Source organism: Scyliorhinus torazame, chromosome 12 (assembly GCF_047496885.1).
Source record: "Scyliorhinus torazame isolate Kashiwa2021f chromosome 12, sScyTor2.1, whole genome shotgun sequence".
Taxonomy (NCBI): domain Eukaryota; kingdom Metazoa; phylum Chordata; class Chondrichthyes; order Carcharhiniformes; family Scyliorhinidae; genus Scyliorhinus; species Scyliorhinus torazame.
This window is the reverse complement of record NC_092718.1, coordinates 72,475,057-72,494,966: the sequence shown is the minus strand read 5'-3', so window position 1 is coordinate 72,494,966 and position 19,910 is coordinate 72,475,057. Positions and strand designations below refer to the sequence as shown.

General features: G+C 46.3%; 1 protein-coding gene across 3 annotated transcripts in view; it reads left to right on the top strand.

Moving 5' to 3' along the window:
- The window catches only part of LOC140386477 (rho GTPase-activating protein 32-like), a 310,038-nt gene that overhangs the window by 15,794 nt on the left and 274,334 nt on the right, over positions 1-19,910 (top strand). The window lies entirely within an intron of this gene.

Sequence of the window (19,910 nt, the reverse complement as noted above, 5' to 3'; positions counted from 1 at the left end):
CTAACCCCGTGCTGTACCTGTCTTGGGAGTGTTTGATGGGGACAGTGTAGAGGGAGTTTTACTCTGTATCTAACACCGTGCTGTCTCTGTTCTTGGAGTGTTTGATGGGGACAGTGTAGAGGGAGTTTTACTCTGTATCTAACCCCATGTTGTCCCTGTTCTGGGACTGTTTGATGGGGACAATGTAGAGGGAACTTTACCAAGTATCTAACCCCGTGCTGTACCTGTCCGGAGAGTGTTTGATGGGGCCAGTAGAAGGGAGCTTTACATCTGTATCTAACCCCGTGCTGTACCTGTCCTAGGAGTGTTTGATGGGGACAGTGTAGAGGGAGCTTTACTCTGTATCTAACCCCGTGCTGTACCTGTCCTGGGAGTGTTTGATGGGGACAGTATAGAGGGAGCTTTACTCTGCATCTAACCCCATGCTGTACCTGTCCTCGGAGTGTTTGTTGGGGACAGTGTAGAGGGAGCTTTACTCTGTATCTAACCCCGTGCTGTCCCTGTCCTGGGAGTGTTTGATGGGGACAGTGCAGAGGGAGCTTTACTCTATATCTAACCCCGTGCTGTTCCTGTCCCGGGAGTGTTTGTTGGGGACAGTGTAGAGGGAGCTTTACTCTGTATCTAACCCCGTGCTGTCCCTGTCCTGGGAGTGTTTGATGGGGACAGTGCAGAGGGATCTTTACTCTGGATCTAACCCCGTGCTGTACCTGTCTTGGGAGTGTTTGATGGGGACAGTGTAGAGGGAGTTTTACTCTGTATCTAACACCGTGCTGTCTCTGTTCTTGGAGTGTTTGATGGGGACAGTGTAGAGGGAGTTTTACTCTGTATCTAACCCCATGTTGTCCCTGTTCTGGGACTGTTTGATGGGGACAATGTAGAGGGAACTTTACCAAGTATCTAACCCCGTGCTGTACCTGTCCGGAGAGTGTTTGATGGGGCCAGTAGAAGGGAGCTTTACTCTGTATCTAACCCCGTGCTGTACCTGTCCTAGGAGTGTTTGATGGGGACAGTGTAGAGGGAGCTTTACTCTGTATCTAACCCCGTGCTGTACCTGTCCTGGGAGTGTTTGATGGGGACAGTATAGAGGGAGCTTTACTCTGCATCTAACCCCATGCTATACCTGTCCTGGGAGTGTTTGTTGGGGACAGTGTAGAGGGAGCTTTACTCTGTATCTAACCCCGTGCTGTCCCTGTCCTGGGAGTGTTTGATAGGGACAGTGCAGAGGGAGCTTTACTCTATATCTAACCCCGTGCTGTTCCTGTCCCGGGAGTGTTTGTTGGGGACAGTGTAGAGGGAGCTTTACTCTGTATCTAACCCCATGCTGTCCCTGTCCTGGGAGTGTTTGATGGGGACAGTGTCGAGGGAGCTTTACTCTGTATATAACCCCGTGCTGTACATTTGATTAGGAGTATGAGTGTGCGAGAGTCTGTGCATGTGTGTGTGTTTGTGAGTGAGAGTGTGACTGTTTCTGAGTGTGTGTGAGAGAGTGTGTGTGAGAGTGTGATTGTGCATCTGAGTGTGTGTATGAGTGCGTGTGAATGCCTATGAGACTGCCTGTGAGTGTACGTGAGTGTCTATGTGTCAATACGCATGAGTGTGTCTGAGTGTATGTCTGTGTGTGTCAATGTGTAACAGTGTGTGTGAGTGTGTGTGTGCATGTGTGTGTGTGTCAGTGTTAGACTGTGAATGAGTGCGTGTGTCTTGAGTGAGTTTGTCTAAGTGAGTGTGTCTGACTGTGTGTGTGTGTCTGTGAGAGTGTATATATGTATATGCAGGTGTGTGTGACAGTATGTGCCGGTGTGTCTGAGAGTGTGTGCGAGCGTGTGTCTGTATGTGTGTGGGTATGAGTGTGTGTGAGAGTATGAGTGTGTGTGACTCTGTGATTGTGTGTGAGTATGTGCGTGTGACTTTGTGGTGTGTGTGTCTCTGAGTGTGTGTGTGATTCTGAGTGTGTGTGAGTTTATGTGAAAGTCTGTGTGTGTGAGTGTGCATCTGAATGTGGCTCTGTGAGTGTGAGAGTATGTGAGTGAGTGTGTGTTTTTTTGAATGTGTGTGTAACTCTGTTTGTGTGTGACTGTATGTGAGTATGTGAAAATTTGTGTGTGTGTGAGAGTGTGTAAGAATGTGTGAATGTGACTTTGTGTGTGTGTGAGTTTGTGTGTGTGTGTGTAAATGTGACTATGCGTGTGAGTGTGTTTGTGTGACTTTGTGAAAATGAAATGAAAATTGCTTATTGTCACAAGTAGGCTTCAAATGAAGTTACTGTGAAAAGCCCCTAGTCGCCACATTCCGGCACCTGTTAGGGGAGGCTGGTACGGGAATTGAACCGTGCTGCTGGCCTGCCTTGGTCTGCTTTAAAAACCAGCTCTTTAGCCCTGTGCTAAACCAGCCCCTGGTGGGTGAATGTATGAAAGTTTGTGTGAGTGAGTGTTTGTGTGTGTGTGTGTGTGTGTGTGACTGCGAGAGCTGTGAGCGTGAGTGCCTCTGAGTGAGTGTGTGAGAGTTTGTGTCTGTGTGTCAGAGTCTGTGTGCATGTTCGTGTGTGTGACTGTGTGTGAGTGAGTGTGTGAGAGATTGTGTCTGTGTGCGTATGTGAGAGTGTTTATGTGTGAATGTGACTGTGTTAGTGACTGCGAGTGTGTGTGTGACTCTGTGAGTGTGCGTGTGTCAGTGTGTATGAGTGGGTTCATGTGTGTGTGTAAGCATGTGTGTGAGAGTGTGAGTGTGACTGAGTGTGTGAATGTGACTGCGTGTGTGTGTTTGTGTGGCTTTGTGAGTGAGTGTGAGAGTTTGTGTGTGAGTGTGAGTCTGTGTGTGTGTAAGTGAGTGTGTGAGAGTTTGTGTGTGTGTGACTGTGTGTAAGTTAATGTGAGAGTTTGTGTGTGCATGTGAGAGTTGGTGTGTGTGTGAGTTTGTGTGTGTGCGTGTGAGAGAGAGTGTGTGAGAGTTTGTGTGTGTGAATGTGACTGAGTGTGTGAGGGTTTATGTGTATGAGTGAGCGTGTGAGAGTTTGTGTGAGTGTGTGTGACGGAGACTTTGTGTGAGCGAGTGCGTGTTTGTGAGAATGTGTGTGTGTGAATGCGACTGCGTGTGTGTGACTTTGTGTGTGATGAGAGTTTGTGTGAGTGAGTGAGTGTGTGAAAGTTTGTGTGAGTGAGTGTGTGAGTGAATGTGTGAGAGTTTGTATGAGTGTGCATGTGTGAGAGTTTGTGTGAGTGTGAGCGTGTGAGAGTTTGTGTGAGCGAGTGTGTGTGAGAATGTGTATAAGTTTGTGTGTGAATGTGTGAGAGTTTGTGGGTGAGTGTGTGTGTGAGAGTTTATGTATGAGCGTTTGTGTGAGTGAGTGTGGGTGTGAGAATGTGTGTGAGTGAGTGTGGGTGTGAGAGATTGTGAGTGTGCGTGTGAGAGTTTGTGTGAGTGAGTGTGAGAGAATGTGTGTGTGTGAGTGTGTGTGAGAGTTTGTGTGAGTGTGCGAGAATGCGTGTGTGAGTGAGTGTGTGTGAGTTTCTGTGAGTGAGTGTGTGGGTGAGTGAATGAGAGTTTGTGTGAATGAGTGCGTGTGTAAGTTTGAGTGAGTGAGTGTATAAGAGTTTGTGTGGGTGAGTGTGTGAGTGAGTGTGTGTGAGAGTGTGTGAGTGCATGTGTGAGTTTGTGTGAGTGAGTGCGTGTATGTGAGTAAGTGTGTATGTGAGAATGTGTGTGTGTGAGAATGTGTGTGACTGAGTGTGAGAATGTGTGTGAGTGTGTGAGAATGTGTGATAATGTGTGTGAATGAGCATTTGAGTGAGTGAGTGAGAGTTTGTGAGTGAGTGAGTGTGTGAGAATGTGTGAATGAGAATGTGTGTGAGTGAGTGTGTGTGAGAATGCATGTGAGTGAGTGAGCGTGTGAGAATGTGTGTGTGTGTGAGAATGTGTGTGAGTGAGTGAGTGTGTGAGAATGTGTATGAGTGAGTGTGTGAGAATGTGTGTGACTGAGTATGTGAGAATGTGTGCGAGGGAGTGAGTGTCTGTGAGGTTGTGTGAGTGAATGTGTGAGAGTTTGTGTGAGTGACTGTGAGAGATTGTGTGAGAATGTGTGTGGGTGAGTATGTGTGAGAATGTGTGGGAGTGAGTGTGTGAGAATGTGTGTGAATGAGTGTGTGTGTGAGAATGTGTGTGAGTGAGTGTGAGAAAGTGTGTGAGAATGTGGGTGAGTGAGTGTGTGTGAGAATGTGTGGGAGTGAATGTGTGAGAATGTGTGTCAGTGAGTGTGTGTGAGAAAGTGTGTGAGAGAAAGTGTGTGTGAGGATGTGTGTGTGATAAAGTGTGTGTGAGTGTATATGAGTGAGTGTGAGTGAGCATGTGCGAGAGTGAGTGAGTGAGTGTATGTGAGAATGTGTGAGTGTGTGTGTGAGAATGTTTATAAGTGAACGTGTGAGAGAATGTGTGTGAGTGTGTGTGAGAATGTGTGTGAGTGAGTGAATGTGTGAGGGAGTGTGTGAGGGAGTGTGTGTGAGTTTGTGAGTGAGTATAAGTGTGAGAGTGTGTGTGAGTGAGTGTGTGAGTGAGTGAGTGTGTGTGAGTGTGTGTGTGAGTGAGTGTGAGAGTGTGTGAGTGTGTGTGTGAGTGAGTGTGTGAGAATGTGTTTGTGAGTGTGTAAGAATGTGTGAGAATGAGTGTGTGAGAGTGTGTGAGAATGTGAGTGAGTGAGTGCGAGTCTGTGGGAGAGTGTATGAGTGAGTGTGTGTGAGAGTATGTGTGTGAGTGAGTGAGTGTGTGAGAACGAGTTTGTGAGTGTGTGAATGTGTGTGAGAATGTTTGTGAGTGAGTGTGCGTGTGTGAGTGAGTGTGAGAATGTGTGGGAATGTTTGAGTGAGTGTGTGTGTGAGAATGAGTGTGTGAGTGAGTAGTTGTGTGTGTGCGTGTGAGAGTGGGTGTGAGTATGTGCGTGAGAGTGTGTGTGTGAGAGAGTGTGAGTGAGTGTGTGTGTGAGAATGTGCGTGTGTGTGTGAGGGTGTGTTGGAGAGTGTGTGCCTGTGTGTGACAAAGTGTGTGTGAGCGAGAGTGTGTGTGACAGTGTGTGTGAGAGAGTGTGAGTGTGTGTGAGAGTGTGAGAATGTGTGTGAGTTAGTGTGTGTGTGAGAATGTGTGAGTGAGTGAGCGTGTGTGAGTCTGTGGGAGAGTGTGTGAGTGAGTGTGTGTGAGAGTATGTGTGTGAGTGAGTGAGTGTGTGAGAATGTGTTTGTGAGTGTGTGAATGTGTGTGAGAATGTGTGTGAGTGAGTGTGTGTGTGAGTGTGTGTGAGAGTGTGTGAGAATGTGTGTGGGAATGTGTGAGTGAGTGTGTGTGCGAATGTGTATGTGTGAGTGTGCGTGTGAGAGTGTGTGAGTGTGCGTGAGAGGGTGTGTGAGTGAGTGAGTGTGTGTGAGAATGTGTGTGAGAGTGTGTGAGTGAGTGTGTGTGAGAGTGTGTGTGAGTGTGTGTGAGAGAGCGTGTGTGTCTGAGTGAATGTGTGTGTGAGAGAGTGTGTGTGTGACAATGTGTGTGAGAGAGTGTGAGTGTGAGAATGTGTGAGTGAGTGTGTGAGAATGTGTGTGAGTGAGTGTGTGAGAATGTGTGTGACTGAGTGAGAATGTGTGTGAGTGTGTGTGTGAGAATGTGTCTGAGTGAGTGTGAGAATGTCTGAGTGAGTGTGTGAGTGAGTGAGGGTGTGTGAGTGAGTGTGAGAGAGAGAGAGAGAGCATGTGAGTGAGTGTGTGAGAGTGTGTGTGAGTGAGTGTGAGAATGTGTGTTAGAATGTGTGTGAGTGAGTGTGTTTGAGAATGTGTGTGAGAGTGTGTGAGAATGTGTGTGAGTGAATGTGTGTGTGAGAGTGTATGTGAGTGAGAGTGTGTGTGTGAGAGTGTGTGTGTGTGAATGTGTGTGTGTGAGAGAGAGTGTGTGTGTGTGACAGTGTGTGAGAGAGTGTGAGTGTGTGTGAGTGAGAATGTGTGTGAGAATGTGTGTGACTGAGTGAGAATATGTGTGAGAATGTGTGTGAGTGCGTGTGAGAATGTGTGTGAGTGAGTGTGTGAGAATGAGTGAGTGTGTGAGTGAGTGTGTGTGAGTCAGTGTGTGAGTAAGTGTGAGAGAGAGTGTGTGAGTGAGTCTGTGTGAGAGTGTGTGTGAGTCAGTGTGTGAGAATGTGTGTTAGACTGTGTGTGAGTGAGTGTATTTGAGAATGTGTGTGAGAATGTGTGTGAGTGAGTATGTGTGTGAGAGTGTGTGTGTGAGAGAGTGTGTGTGTGTGTGAGTGGATGGGTGTGTGTGAGAGAGAGTGTGTGTGTGTGACAGTGTGTGTGAGAGTGTGTGAGTGTGAGAATGTGTGTGAGTGAGTGTGAGAATGTGTGTGTGAGAATGTGTGTGACTGAATGAGAATGTGTGTGAGAATGTGTGAGTGTGTGAGAATGTGAGTGAGTGTGTGAGAATGTCTGAGTGAGTGTGTGAATGAGTGTGTGAGTGAGTGTGTGAGAATGTGTATGAGTGAGTGAGAATGTGTATGAGTGAGTGAGTGTGTGAGAATATGTGAGTGAGTGTGTGTGTGAGAATGTGCGAGTGAGTGAGTGAATGAGTGAGTGTGAGTGAGTGAGTGAATGTGTGTGAGAATGTGTATGTGAGAAAGTGTGTGTGAGTCTGTGTGTGAGTGAGTGTCTGTGAGTGAGAGTGTGTGTGTGAGTCAGTGTGTGTGTGTGAGAGAGTGTGTGAGTGAGTGTGTGTGAGAGTGTGTGTGAGAGTGGGTGTTGCGAATGTCTGTGCGAGAGAGAGTGTGTGTGTGAGTGAGTGTGTGTGTGACTGAGTGTGAGAATGTGTGTGTGTGAGAATGTGTGTGTGTATGAGAATGTGTGAGTGAGTGTGTGAGAATGCATGTGTGTGTGTGTGAGAATGTGTGTGAGAATGTGTGACTGAGTGTATGTGTGAGAATGTGTGTGAGAGAATGTGTGTGAGGGAGTGTGTGTGTGAGTTTGTGTGAATGAGTGTGTGTGAGAATGTGTGGGTGAGAGTGTGTGTGAGTGAGTGAGTGTGTGTGTGAGTCTGTGTGTGTGAGTGAGTGTGTGTGTGAGACTGTGTGTGTGAGTCAGTGTGCGAATGAGTGTTTTAGAGAGAGCGTGTGAGTGAGTGTGTGTATGTGAGTGAGTGTGTGTGACTGAGTGTGTGAGAATGTGTGTGAGTAAGCGTCTGAGTGACTGTGTGAGAATGTGTGTGAGTGAGTGTGTGAGAATGTGTGTGAGTGAGAATGTGAGAATGTGTGCGAGGGAGTGAGTGTCTGTGAGGTTGTGTGAGTGAATGTGTGAGAGTTTGTGTGAGTGACTGTGAGAGATTGTGTGAGTGAGTGTATGTGAGAATGTGTGTGAGTGTGTGAGAATGTGTGTGGGATGAGTGTGTGTGTGAGAATGTGTGTGAGTGAGTGTGAGAAAGTGTGTGAGAATGTGGGTGAGTGAGTGTGTGTGAGAATGTGTGGGAGTGAGTGTGTGAGAATGTGTCAGTGAGTGTGTGTGAGAAAGTGTGTGAGAGAAAGTGTGTGTGAGAATGTGTGTGTGATAAAGTGTGTGTGAGTGTATGTGAGTGAGTGTGAGTGAGCATGTGCGAGAGTGAGTGAGTGAGTGTATGTGAGAATGTGTGAGTGTGAGAATGTTTGTAAGTGAACGTGTGTGAGAGAATGTGTGTGTGTGTGTGAGAATGTGTGTGAGTGAGTGAATGTGTGAGGGAGTGTGTGTGAGGGAGTGTGTGTGAGTTTGTGAGTGAGTATAAGTGTGAGAGTGTGTGTGAGTGAGTGTGTGAGTGAGTGAGTGTGTGTGAGTGTATGTGTGAGTGAGTGTGAGAGTGTGTGAGTGTGTGTGTGAGTGAGTGTGTGAGAATGGGTTTGTGAGTGTGTAAGAATGTGTGAGAGTGAGTGTGTGAGAGTGTGTGAGAATGTATGTGAGTGAGTGAGTGTGCGAGTCTGTGGGAGAGTGTATGAGTTGAGTGTGTGTGAGAGTATGTGTGTGAGTGAGTGAGTGTGTGAGAACGAGTTTGTGAGTGTGAATGTGTGAGAATGTTTGTGAGTGAGTGTGTGTGTGTGAGTGAGTGTGGGAATGTTTGAGTGAGTGTGTGTGTGAGAATGAGTGTGTGAGTGAGTAGTTGTGTGTGAGTGTGCGTGTGAGAGTGGGTGTGTGAGTATGTGCGTGAGAGTGTGTGTGTGAGAGAGTGTGAGTGAGTGTGTGTGTGAGAATGTGCGTGTGTGTGTGAGGGTGTGTTGGAGAGTGTGTGCCTGTGTGTGACAAAGTGTGTGTGAGCGAGAGTGTGTGTGACAGTGTGTGTGAGAGAGTGTGAGTGTGTGAGAGTGTGAGAATGTGTGTGAGAATGTGTGTGAGTTAGTGTGTGTGTGAGAATGTGTGAGTGAGTGAGCGTGTGTGAGTCTGTGGGAGAGTGTGTGAGTGAGTGTGTGTGAGAGTATGTGTGTGAGTGAGTGAGTGTGTGAGAACGTGTTTGTGAGTGTGTGAATGTGTGTGAGAATGTGTGTGAGTGAGTGTGTGTGAGTGAGTGTGTGTGAGAGTGTGTGAGAATGTGTGTGGGAATGTGTGAGTGAGTGTGTGTGCGAATGTGTATGTGTGAGTGTGTGTGTGAGTGCGTGTGAGAGTGTGTGTGAGTATGTGCGTGAGAGAGTGTGTGAGTGAGTGAGTGTGTGTGAGAATGTGTGTGAGAGTGTGTGAGTGAGTGTGTGTGAGAGTGTGTGTGAGAGTGTGTGTGAGAGAGCGTGTGTGTCTGAGTGAATGTGTGTGTGAGAGTGTGTGTGTGACAATGTGTGTGAGAGACTGTGAGTGTGAGTGTGAGAATGTGTGAGTGAGTGTGTGAGAATGTGTGTGAGTGAGTGTGTGAGAATGTGTGTGACTGAGTGAGAATGTGTGTGAGTGTGTGTGTGAGAATGTGTCTGAGTGAGTGTGAGAATGTCTGAGTGAGTGTGTGAGTGAGTGAGTGTGTGTGAGTGAGTGTGAGAGAGAGAGCATGTGAGTGAGTGTGATGAGAGTGTGCGTGAGTGAGTGTGAGAATGTGTGTTAGAATGTGTGTGAGTGAGTGTGTTTGAGAATGTGTGTGAGAGTGTGAGAATGTGTGTGAGTGAGTGTGTGTGTGAGAGTGTATGTGAGTGAGAGTGTGTGTGTGAGAGTGTGTGTGTGTGTGTGTGAATGTGTGTGTGTGAGAGAGAGTGTGTGTGTGTGACAGTGTGTGAGAGAGTGTGAGTGTGTGTGTGAGAATGTGTGTGAGAATGTGTGTGAGAATGTGTGTGACTGAGTGAGAATGTGTGTGAGAATGTGTGTGAGTGCGTGTGAGAATGTGTGTGAGTGAGTGTGTGAGAATGTGTGAGTGAGTGAGTGTGTGAGTCAGTGTGTGTGAGTCAGTGTGTGAGTAAGTGTGAGAGAGTGTGTGAGTGAGTCTGTGTGAGAGTGTGTGTGAGTCAGTGTGTGAGAATGTGTGTTAGAATGTGTGTGAGTGAGTGTATTTGAGAATGTGTGTGAGAATGTGTGTGAGTGAGTATGTGTGTGAGAGTGTGTGTGTGTGTGAGTGGATGGGTGTGTGTGAGAGAGAGTGTGTGTGTGTGACAGTGTGTGTGAGAGTGTGTGAGTGTGAGAATGTGTGTGAGTGAGTGTGAGAATGTGTGTGTGACTGAATGAGAATGTGTGTGAGAATGTGTGAGTGTGAGAATGTGAGTGAGTGTGTGAGAATGTCTGAGTGAGTGTGTGAGTGAGTGTGTGAGAATGTGTATGAGTGAGTGAGAATGTGTATGAGTGAGTGAGTGTGTGAGAATATGTGAGTGAGTGTGTGTGTGAGAATGTGCGAGTGAGTGAGTGAATGAGTGAGTGTGAGTGAGTGAGTGAATGTGTGTGAGAATGTGTATGTGAGAAAGTGTGTGTGAGTCTGTGTGTGAGTGAGTGTCAGTGAGTGAGAGTGTGTGTGTGAGTCAGTGTGTGTGTGAGAGAGTGTGTGAGTGAGTGTGTGTGAGAGTGTGTGTGTGAGAGTGGGTGTTGCGAATGTCTGTGCGAGAGAGAGTGTGTGTGTGAGTGAGTGTGTGTGTGACTGAGTGTGAGAATGTGTGTGTGAGAATGTGTGTGTGTATGAGAATGTGTGAGTGAGTATGTGAGAATGCATGTGTGTGTGTGTGAGAATGTGTGTGAGAATGTGTGACTGAGTGTATGTGTGAGAATGTGTGTGAGTGAGTGTCTGTGAGAGAGTGTGTGTGTGAGTTTGTGAATGAGTGTGTGTGAGAATGCGTGGGTGAGAGTGTGTGAGTGAGTGAGTGTGTGTGTGAGTCTGTGTGTGTGAGTGAGTGTGTGTGTGAGACTGTGTGTGTGAGTCAGTGTGCGAATGAGTGTTTTAGAGAGAGCGTGTGAGTGAGTGTGTGTATGTGAGTGAGTGTGTGACTGAGTGTGTGAGAATGTGTGTGAGTGAGCGTCTGAGTGGGTGAGTGAGAGTTTGTGAGTGAGTGACTGTGTGAGAATGTGTGTGAGTGAGTGTGTGAAAATGTGTGTGAGTGAGAATGTAAGTGAGTGAATGTGTGTGACTGAGTGTATGAGAATATGTGTGTGAGTGTGAGAATGTGTGAGTGAGTGTGTGAGAATGTGAGTGTGTATGTGAAAATGTGTGTGAGTGAGTATGTCTGAGATTGTGTGTGTGAGTGAGTGTGTGTGAGAATGTGTATGAGTGAGTGTGTGAGAATGTGTATGAGTGAGTGTGTGAGAATGTGTATGAGTGACTGTGTGAGAATGTGTATGAGTGAGTGAGTGTGTGAGAATGTGTGAGTGAGTGTGTGTGTGAGAATGTGCGAGTGAATGAGTGAGTGTGTGAGTGAGTGAGTGAAAGTGTGTGTGAGTGAGTGTGTGAGTGAGTGTGTATGTGAGAATGTTTGTAAGTGAGTGTGTGTGAAAGAATGTGTGTGAGTGTGAGAATGTGTGTGTGAGAGTTTGTGTGAGTGAGTGTGTGTGAGAGAATGTGTATGTGAGAAAGTGTGTGTGAGTCTGTGTGTGAGTGAGTGTCTGTGAGTGAGAGTGTGTGTGTGAGTCAGTGTGTGTGTGAGAGAGTGTGTGAGTGAGTGTGTGTGTGAGTGTGTGTTGCGAATGTCTGTGCGAGAGAGTGTGTGTGAGTGAGTGTGTGAGAATGTGTGACTGAGTATGTGTGAGAATGTGTGAGTGAGTGTCTGTGAGAGAGTGTGTGTGAGTTTGTGTGAATGAGTGTGTGTGAGAGAGTGTGTGTGAGAGAGTGTGTGAGTGTGTGTTGCGAATGTGTGTGCGAGAGTGTGTGTGAGTGTGTGTGTGTGAGAATGTGTGTGTGAGAATGTGTGTATATGAGAATGTGTGAGTGAGTGTATGAGAATGAATGTGTGTGTTTGTGAGAATGTGTGTGAGTGTGTGTGAGAATGCGTGTGAGTGAGAATGTGTGTGAGTGAGTGTGTGAGAATGTGAGTGTGTATGTGAGAATGTGTGTGAGTGAGTATGTCTGAGATTGTGTGTGTGAGTGAGTGTGTGTGAGAATGTGTATGAGTGAGTGTGTGAGAATGTGTATGAGTGAGTGTGTGAGAATGTGTATGAGTGAGTGAGTGTGTGAGAGTGTGTGTGTGAGAATGTGCGAGTGAGTGAGTGAATGAGTGAGTGTGTGAGTGAGTGAGTGAATGTGTGTGTGAGTGAGTGTGTGAGTGAGTGTGTGTGTGAGAATGTTTGTAAGTGAGTGTGTGAAAGAATGTGTGTGAGTGTGAGAATGTGTGTGAGTGAGTGTGTGTGTGAGAATGTGTACGTGAGAAAGTGTGTGTGAGTCTGTGTGTGAGTGAGTGTCTATGAGTGAGAGAGTGTGTGTGAGTGAGTGTGTGTGTGACTGAGTGTGAGAATGTGTGAGTGTGAGAATGCATGAGTGTTATGAGAATGTGTGTGCGAATGTGTGAGAGTGTACGTGAGAATGTGTGTGAGATTGTGCGTGTGAGAATGTGTATGAGTGAGTGAGTGTGAGAATGTGTATGAGTGAGTGAGTGTGAGAATGTGTATGAGTGAGTGAGAATGTGTATGAGTGAGTGAGTGTGTGAGAATATGTGAGTGAGTGTGTGTGCGAGTGAGTGTGTGTGTATGTGAGTGAGTGTGTGCATGAGTGAGTGTGAGTGAGTGAGTAAATGTCTGTCTGAGAATGTGTGTGTGAGTGAGTGTGTGTGAGAATGTTTGTAACTGAGTGTGTGTGAGCGAATGTGTCTGAGTGTGTGAGAATGTGTGTGAGTGAGTGTGCGAGTGAATGTGTGTGTGAGTGAGTGTGTGTGTGAGTTTGTATGAGTGAGTGCATGTGTGGGAATATCTGTGTGAGAAGGTGTGTGTGAGTCTGTGTGTGAGTGAGTGTCTGTGAGTGAGTGTGTGTGTGTGAGTGAGTGTGTGTGAGAGAGTGTGTGTGAGAGTGTGTGTAGCGAATGTGTGTGCGAGAGAGTGTGTGTGTGTGTGTGAGTGAGTGTGTGCATGACTGAGTGTGAGAATGTGTGTGTGTGAGAATGTGTGTGAGTGATTGTGTGTGAGAATGTGTGTGTTCGAGTGTGAGTGCGTGTGGGTGAGCGTGTGAGTGAGTGTGTGTGGGAGAGTCTGTGAGTGTGAGTGAGAATGTGTGTGTGAGAATGTATGGGAGAATGTGTGAGCGAGTGTGTGTGTGTGAGGTGTGCGTGAGAGTTTGTGTGAGAGTTTGTGTGAGTGAGTGTGTGTGAGAATGTGTGTGAGTGAGTGTGTGTGTGAGAGTTTGTGTGAATGAGTGTGTGTGTGAGTGAGTGTGTGTGAGAGTTTGTGTGAGTGATTGTGTGTGAGAATGTGTGTGTTCGAGTGTGAGTGCGTGTGGGTGTGTGTGTGAGTGAGTGTGTGGGAGAGTGTGAGTGTGAGTGTGTGTGTGAGAATGTATGGGAGAATGTGTGTGAGCGAGTGTGTGTGTGAGAAGGTGTGCGTGAGAGTTTGTGTGAGAGTTTGTGTGAGTGAGTGTGTGTGTGTGAGAATGTGAGTGAGTGTGTGTGTGAGAGTTTGTGTGAATGAGTGTGTGTGTGAGTGAGTGTGTCAGAGAATGTGTGTGTGAGTGTGTGAGAATGTGTGAGTGTGAGAATGCATGAGTGTGTATGAGAATGTGTGTGCGAATGTGTGAGAGTGTACGTGAGAATGTGTGTGAGTGAGTGTGTGTGAGATTGTGCGTGTGAGAATGTGTATGAGTGAGTGAGTGTGTGAGAATGTGTATGAGTGAGTGAGAATGTGTATGAGTGAGTGAGTGTGTGAGAATATGTGAGTGAGTGTGTGTGCGAGTGAGTGAGTGTGTGAATGTGAGTGAGTGTGTGCATGAGTGAGTGTGAGTGAGTGAGTAAATGTCTGTCTGAGAATGTGTGTGTGAGTGAGTGTGTGTGAGAATGTTTGTAACCGAGTGTGTGTGAGCGAATGTGTTTGAGTGTGTGAGAATGTGTGTGAGTGAGTGTGTGTGTGAGTGAGTGTGTGTGTGAGTTTGTATGAGTGAGTGCATGTGTGGGAATATCTGTGTGAGAAAGTGTGTGTGAGTCTGTGAGTGAGTGTGTGTGTGTGAGTGAGTGTGTGTGAGAGAGTGTGTGTGAGAGTGTGTGTAGCGAATGTGTGTGCGAGAGAGTGTGTGTGAGTGAGTGTGTGCGTGACTGAGTGAGAATGTGTGTGTGTGAGAATGTGTGTGTATGAGAATGTGTGAGTGAGTGTGTGAGAATACATGTGTGTGTGTGAGAATGTGTGTGAGTGAGTGTCTGTGAGAGAGTGTGTGTGTGAGTTTGTGAATGGGTGTATGTGAGAGTGTGTGAGAGTGTGTGTGTGTGACTGAGTGTGAGAATGTGTGTGTATATGAGAATGTGTGAGTGAGTGTGTGAGAATGAATGTGTGTGTTTGTGAGAATGTGTGTGAGTGAGTGTGTGTGAGAATGCATGTGAGTGTGAGAACGTGTGTGAGTGAGTGTGTGAGAATGTGAGTGTGTATGTGAGAATGTGTGTGACTGAGTATGTCTGAGATTGTGTGTGTGAGTGAGTGTGTGTGAGAATGTGTATGAGTGAGTGTGTGAGAATGTGTATGAGTGAGTGAGTGTGTGAGAATGTGTGAGTGAGTGTGTGTGTGAGAATGTGTGAGTGAATGAGTGAGTGTGTGAGTGAGTGAGTGAATGTGTGTGTGAGTGTGTGTGTGAGAATGTTTGTAAGTGAGTGTGTGTGAAAGAATGTGTGTGAGTGTGAGAATGTGTGTGTGTGAGAGTTTGTGTGAGTGAGTGTGTGTGTGAGAATGTGTATGTGAGAAAGTGTGTGTGAGTGAGTGTATGTGAGTGAGAGTGTGTGTGTGAGAGAGTGTGTGTGTGTGTGAGTGGATGGGTGTGTGTGAGAGAGATTGTGTGTGTGTGACAGTGTGTGTGAGAGTGTGTGAGTGTGAGAATCTGTGTGAGTGAGTGTGTGAGAATGTGTGTGTGAGAATGTGTGTGACTGAATGAGAATGTGTGTGAGAATGTGTGAGTGCGTGTGTGAGAATGTGAGTGAGTGTGTGAGAATGTCTGAGTGAGTGTGTGAGTGAGTGTGTGAGAATGTGTATGAGTGAGTGAGAATGTGTATGAGTGAGTGAGTGTGTGAGATGTGAGTGAGTGTGTGTGTGAGAATGTGTGACTGAGTGTATGTGTGAGAATGTGTGTGAGTGAGTGTCTGTGAGAGAGTGTGTGTGAGTTTGTGTGAATGAGTGTGTGTGAGAGTGTGTGAGAGAGTGTGTGAATGTGTGTTGCGAATGTGTGTGCGAGAGAGTGTGTGTGTGTGTGACTGAGTGTGAGAATGTGTGTGTGAAAATGTGTGTGTATATGAGAATGTGTGAGTGAGTGTGTGAGAATGAATGTGTGTGTTTGTGAGAATGTGTGAGTGAGTGTGTGTGAGAATGCGTGTGAGTGTGAGAATGTGCGTGAGTGAGTGTGTGAGAATGTGAGTGTGTATGTGAGAATGTGTGTGAGTGAGTATGTCTGAGATTGAGTGTGTGAGTGAGTGTGTGTGAGAATGTGTATGAGTGAGTGTGAGAATGTGTATGAGTGAGTGTGTGAGAATGTGTATGAGTGAGTGAGTGTGTGAGAATGTGTGAGTGAGTGTGTGTGTGAGAATGTGCGAGTGAGTGAGTGAATGAGTGAGTGTGTGAGTGAGTGAATGTGTGTGTGAGTGAGTGTGTGTGAGTGTGTGTGTGTGAATGTTTGTAAGTGAGTGTGTGTGAAAGAATGTGTGTGAGTGTGAGAATGTGTGTGTGTGAGTGAGTGTGTGTGTGAGAATGTGTATGTGAGAAAGTGTGTGTGAGTCTGTGTGTGAGTGAGTGTCTGTGAGTGAGAGTGTGTGTGTGAGTCAGTGTGTGTGTGAGTCAGTGTGTGTGAGAGTGTGTGTGTGAGTGTGTTGCGAATGTCTGTGCGAGAGAGAGTGTGTGTGAGTGAGTGTGTGTGTGACTGAGTGTGAGAATGTGTGAGTGAGAATGCATGAGTGTGTATGAGAATGTGTGTGCGAATGTGTGAGAGTGTACGTGAGAATGTGTGTGAGTGAGTGTGTGTGAGATTGTGCGTGTGAGAATGTGTATGAGTGAGTGAGTGTGTGAGAATGTGTATGAGTGAGTGAGAATGTGTATGAGTGAGTGAGTGTGTGAGAATATGTGAGTGAGTGTGTGTGTGAGAATGTGCGAGTGAGTGAGTGAATGAGTGAGTGTGTGAGTGAGTGAGTGAATGTGTGTGTGAGTGAGTGTGTGAGTGAGTGTGTGTGTGAGAATGTTTGTAAGTGAGTGTGTGTGAAAGAATGTGTGTGTGTGAGTGAGTGTGTGTGTGAGAATGTGTATGTGAGAAAGTGTGTGTGAGTCTGTGTGTGAGTGAGTGTCTGTGAGTGAGAGTGTGTGTGTGAGTCAGTGTGTGAGTGAGTGTGTGTGAGAGTGTGTGTGTGAGAGTGGGTGTTGCGAATGTCTGTGCGAGAGAGAGTGTGTGTGTGAGTGAGTGTGTGTGTGACTGAGTGTGAGAATGTGTGTGTGAGAATGTGTGTGTGTGTATAAGAATGTGTGAGTGAGTGTGTGAGAATGCATGTGTGTGTGTGTGTGAGAATGTGTGTGAGAATGTGTGACTGAGTGTATGTGTGAGAATGTGTGTGAGTGAGTGTCTGTGAGAGAGTGTGTGTGTGAGTTTGTGTGAATGAGTGTGTGTGAGAATGTGTGGGTGAGAGTGTGTGTGAGTGAGTGATTGTGTGTGTGAGTCTGTGTGTGAGACTGTGTGTGTGAGTCAGTGTGCGAATGAGTGTTTTAGAGAGAGCGTGTGAGTGAGTGTGTGTATGTGAGTGAGTGTGTGTGACTGAGTGTGTGAGAATGTGTGTGAGTGAGCGTCTGAGTGAGTGAGTGAGAGTTTGTGAGTGAGTGACTGTGAGAATGTGTGTGAGTGAGTGTGTGAGAATGTGTGTGAGTGAGAATGTAAGTGAGTGAATGTGTGAGAATGTGTGTGACTGAGTGTATGAGAATATGTGTGAGTGAGTGTGAGATTGTGTGAGTGAGTGTGTGAGAATGTGAGTGTGTATGTGAGAATGTGTGTGAGTGAGTATGTCTGAGATTGTGTGTGTGAGTGAGTGTGTGTGAGAATGTGTATGAGTGAGTGTGTGAGAATGTGTATGAGTGACTGTGTGAGAATGTGTATGAGTGAGTGAGTGTGTGAGAATGTGTGAGTGAGTGTGTGTGTGAGAATGTGCGAGTGAATGAGTGAGTGTGTGAGTGAGTGAGTGAATGTGTGAATGTGGGTGAGTGTGTGCATGAGTGAGTGTGTGAGTGAGTGAGTAAATGTCTCTGAGAATGTGTGTGTGAGTGAGTGTGTGTGTGAATGTTTGTAACTGAGTGTGTGTGAGCGAATGTGTATGAGTGTGTGAGAATGTGTGTGAGTGAGTGAGTGAATGTGTGTGTGAGTGAGTGTGTCTGAGAATGTGTGAGAATGTGTGAGTGAGTGTGAGAATGCATGAGTGTGTATGAGAATGTGTGTGCGAATGTGTGAGCGTGTACGTGAGAATGTGTGTGAGTGAGTGTGTGTGAGATTGTGTGTGTGAGAATGTGTATGAGTGAGTGAGTGTGTGAGAATGTGTATGAGTGAGTGAGTGTGTGAGAATGTGTGTGTGAGTGAGAATATGTGAGTGAGTGTGTGCGAGTGAGTGAGTGTGAATGTGAGTGAGTGTGTGCAAGAGTGAGTGTGTGAGTGAGTGAGTAAATGTGTCTGAGAATGTGTGTGTGAGTGAGTGTGTGTGAGAATGTTTGTAACTGAGTGTGTGTGAGCGAATGTGTTTGAGTGTGTGAGAATGTGTGTGAGTGAGTGAGTGTGTGAGTGAATGTGTGTGTGAGTGAGTGTGTGTGTGAGAGTTTGTATGAGTGAGTGCATGTGTGAGAATGTCTATGTGAGAAAGTGTGTGTGTCTGTGTGTGAGTGAGTGTCTGTGAGTGAGAGTGTGTGTGAGTCAGTGTGTGAGAGTGTGTGAGTGATTGTGTGTGAGTGTGTGTTGCGAATGTGTGTGCGAGAGTGTGTGTGTGTGAGAGAATGTGTGTGTGTGAGAGTGTGTGAGTGTGTGTGTGAGAATGCATGTGTGTGTGTGATAATGTGTATGAGTGAGTGAGTGTGTGAGAATGTGTATGAGTGAGTGAGTGTGTGAGAATGTGTGTGTGAGTGAGAATATGTGAGTGAGTGTGTGCGAGTGAGTGAGTGTGAATGTGAGTGAGTGTGTGCAAGAGTGAGTGTGTGAGTGAGTGAGTAAATGTGTCTGAGAATGTGTGTGTGAGTGAGTGTGTGTGAGAATGTTTGTAACTGAGTGTGTGTGAGCGAATGTGTTTGAGTGTGTGAGAATGTGTGTGAGTGAGTGAGTGTGTGAGTGAATGTGTGTGTGAGTGAGTGTGTGTGTGAGAGTTTGTATGAGTGAGTGCATGTGTGAGAATGTCTATGTGAGAAAGTGTGTGTGAGTCTGTGTGTGAGTGAGTGTCTGTGAGTGAGAGTGTGTGTGAGTCAGTGTGTGAGAGTGTGTGAGTGATTGTGTGTGAGTGTGTGTTGCGAATGTGTGTGCGAGAGTGTGTGTGTGTGAGAGAATGTGTGTGTGTGAGAGTGTGTGAGTGTGTGTGTGAGAATGCATGTGTGTGTGTGATAATGTGTGTGAGTTAGTGTGTGTGAGAATGTGTGACTGAGTGTATGTGTGAGAATATGTGAGTGAGTGTCCGTGAGAGAGTGTGTGTGTGAGTTTGTGTGAATGAGTGTGTGTGAGAGTGTGTGTGAGAGTGTGTGTTGCGAATGTGTGTGCGAGAGAGTGTGTGTGTGTGAGTGAGTGTGTGTGTGACTGAGTGTGAGAATGTGTGTGTGTGTATGAGAATGTGAGTGAGTGTGTGAGAATGCACGTGTGTGTGTGTGAGAATGTGTGTGAGTGTGAGAATGTGTGTGAGTGAGTGTGTGAGAATGTGAGTGTGTATGTGAGAATGTGTGAGTATGTCTGAGATTGTGTGTGTGAGTGAGTGTGTGTGAGAATGTGTATGAGTGAGTGTGAGAATGTATATGAGTGAGTGAGTGTGTGAGAATGTGTGAGTGTGTGTGTGAGAATGTGCGAGTGAGTGAGTGAATGAGTGAGTGTGAGTGAGTGAGTGAATGTGTGTGCGAGTGAGTGTGTGTGAGAGTTTGTGTGAGTGAGTGTGTGTGTGAGAATGTGTATGTGAGAAAGTGTGTGAGAGTCTGTGTGTGTGAGAGTGTGTGTGAGAATGTGTGTGTGTGAGTGAGTGTGTGAGAATGCATGTGTGTGAGTCAGTGTGTGTGAGAATGTGTGACTGAGTGTATGTGTGAGAATGTGTGTGAGTGAGTGTCTGTGAGAGAGTGTGTGTGTGAGTTTGTGTGAATGAGTGTGTGGGTGAGAGAGTGTGTGTGCGAGTCTGTGTGTGTGAGTGAGTGTGTGTGAGACTGTGTGTGTGAGTCAGTGTGTGAATGAGTGTTTTAGAGAGAGTGTGTGTATGTGAGTGAGTGTGTGTGACTGAGTGTGTGAGAATGTGTGAGTGAGCGTCTGAGTGAGTGAGTGAGAGTTTGTGAGTGAGTGACTGTGTGAGAATGTGTGTGAGTGAGTGTGTGAGAATGTGTGTGACTGAGTATGTGAGAATGTGTGCGAGGGAGTGAGTGTCTGTGAGGTTGTGTGACTGAGTGTGTGAGAATGTGTGTGAGTGAGCGTCTGAGTGAGTTAGTGAGAGGTTGTGAGTGAGTGACTGTGTGAGAATGTGTGTGAGTGAGTGTGTGAGAATGTGTGTGAGTGAGTGTGTGTGTGAGAATGTATGTGAGTGAATGTGTGTGACTGAGTGTATGAGAATGTGTGTGAGTGTGTGAGAATGTGAGTGAGTGTGAGAATGTGTGTGACTGAGTCTGTGAGAATATGTGTGAGAATGTGTGAATGAGTGTGTGTGTGAGTGCATGTGTGAGTGATTGTATGTGTGAGAATGTGTGAGAGTGAGTGTGTGAGAATGTGGGTGAATGAGTGTTTGAGAATGTGTGTGAGTGAGTGTGTGTATAAGTGTGTGTGAGAATGTGTGTGTGAGAATGTTTGTAAGTGTGTGTGTGAGAGACTGCGTGTGAGTGAATGTGTGTGTGAGAATGTGTGAGTGTGTATGTGAAAATGTGTGTGTGAGTGTGTATGTGAGAATGTGTGTGAGTGAGTGTGTGAGCGTGTGTGAGAATGCGTGAGCGTGTACGTGAGAATGTGTGTGTGTGAGTCTGTATGTGAGAATGTGTGAGTGAGTGTGTATATGAGTGAGTGTGTGAGTGAGTGTGTGGGAGAATGTGTGAGTGAGTGTGTGTGAGAATGTTTGTAAGTGAGAGACTGTGTGAGTGAATGTGTGTGTGAGAATGTGTGTGAGGTAGTGTGTGTGAGAGTTTGTGAGAATTTGTGTG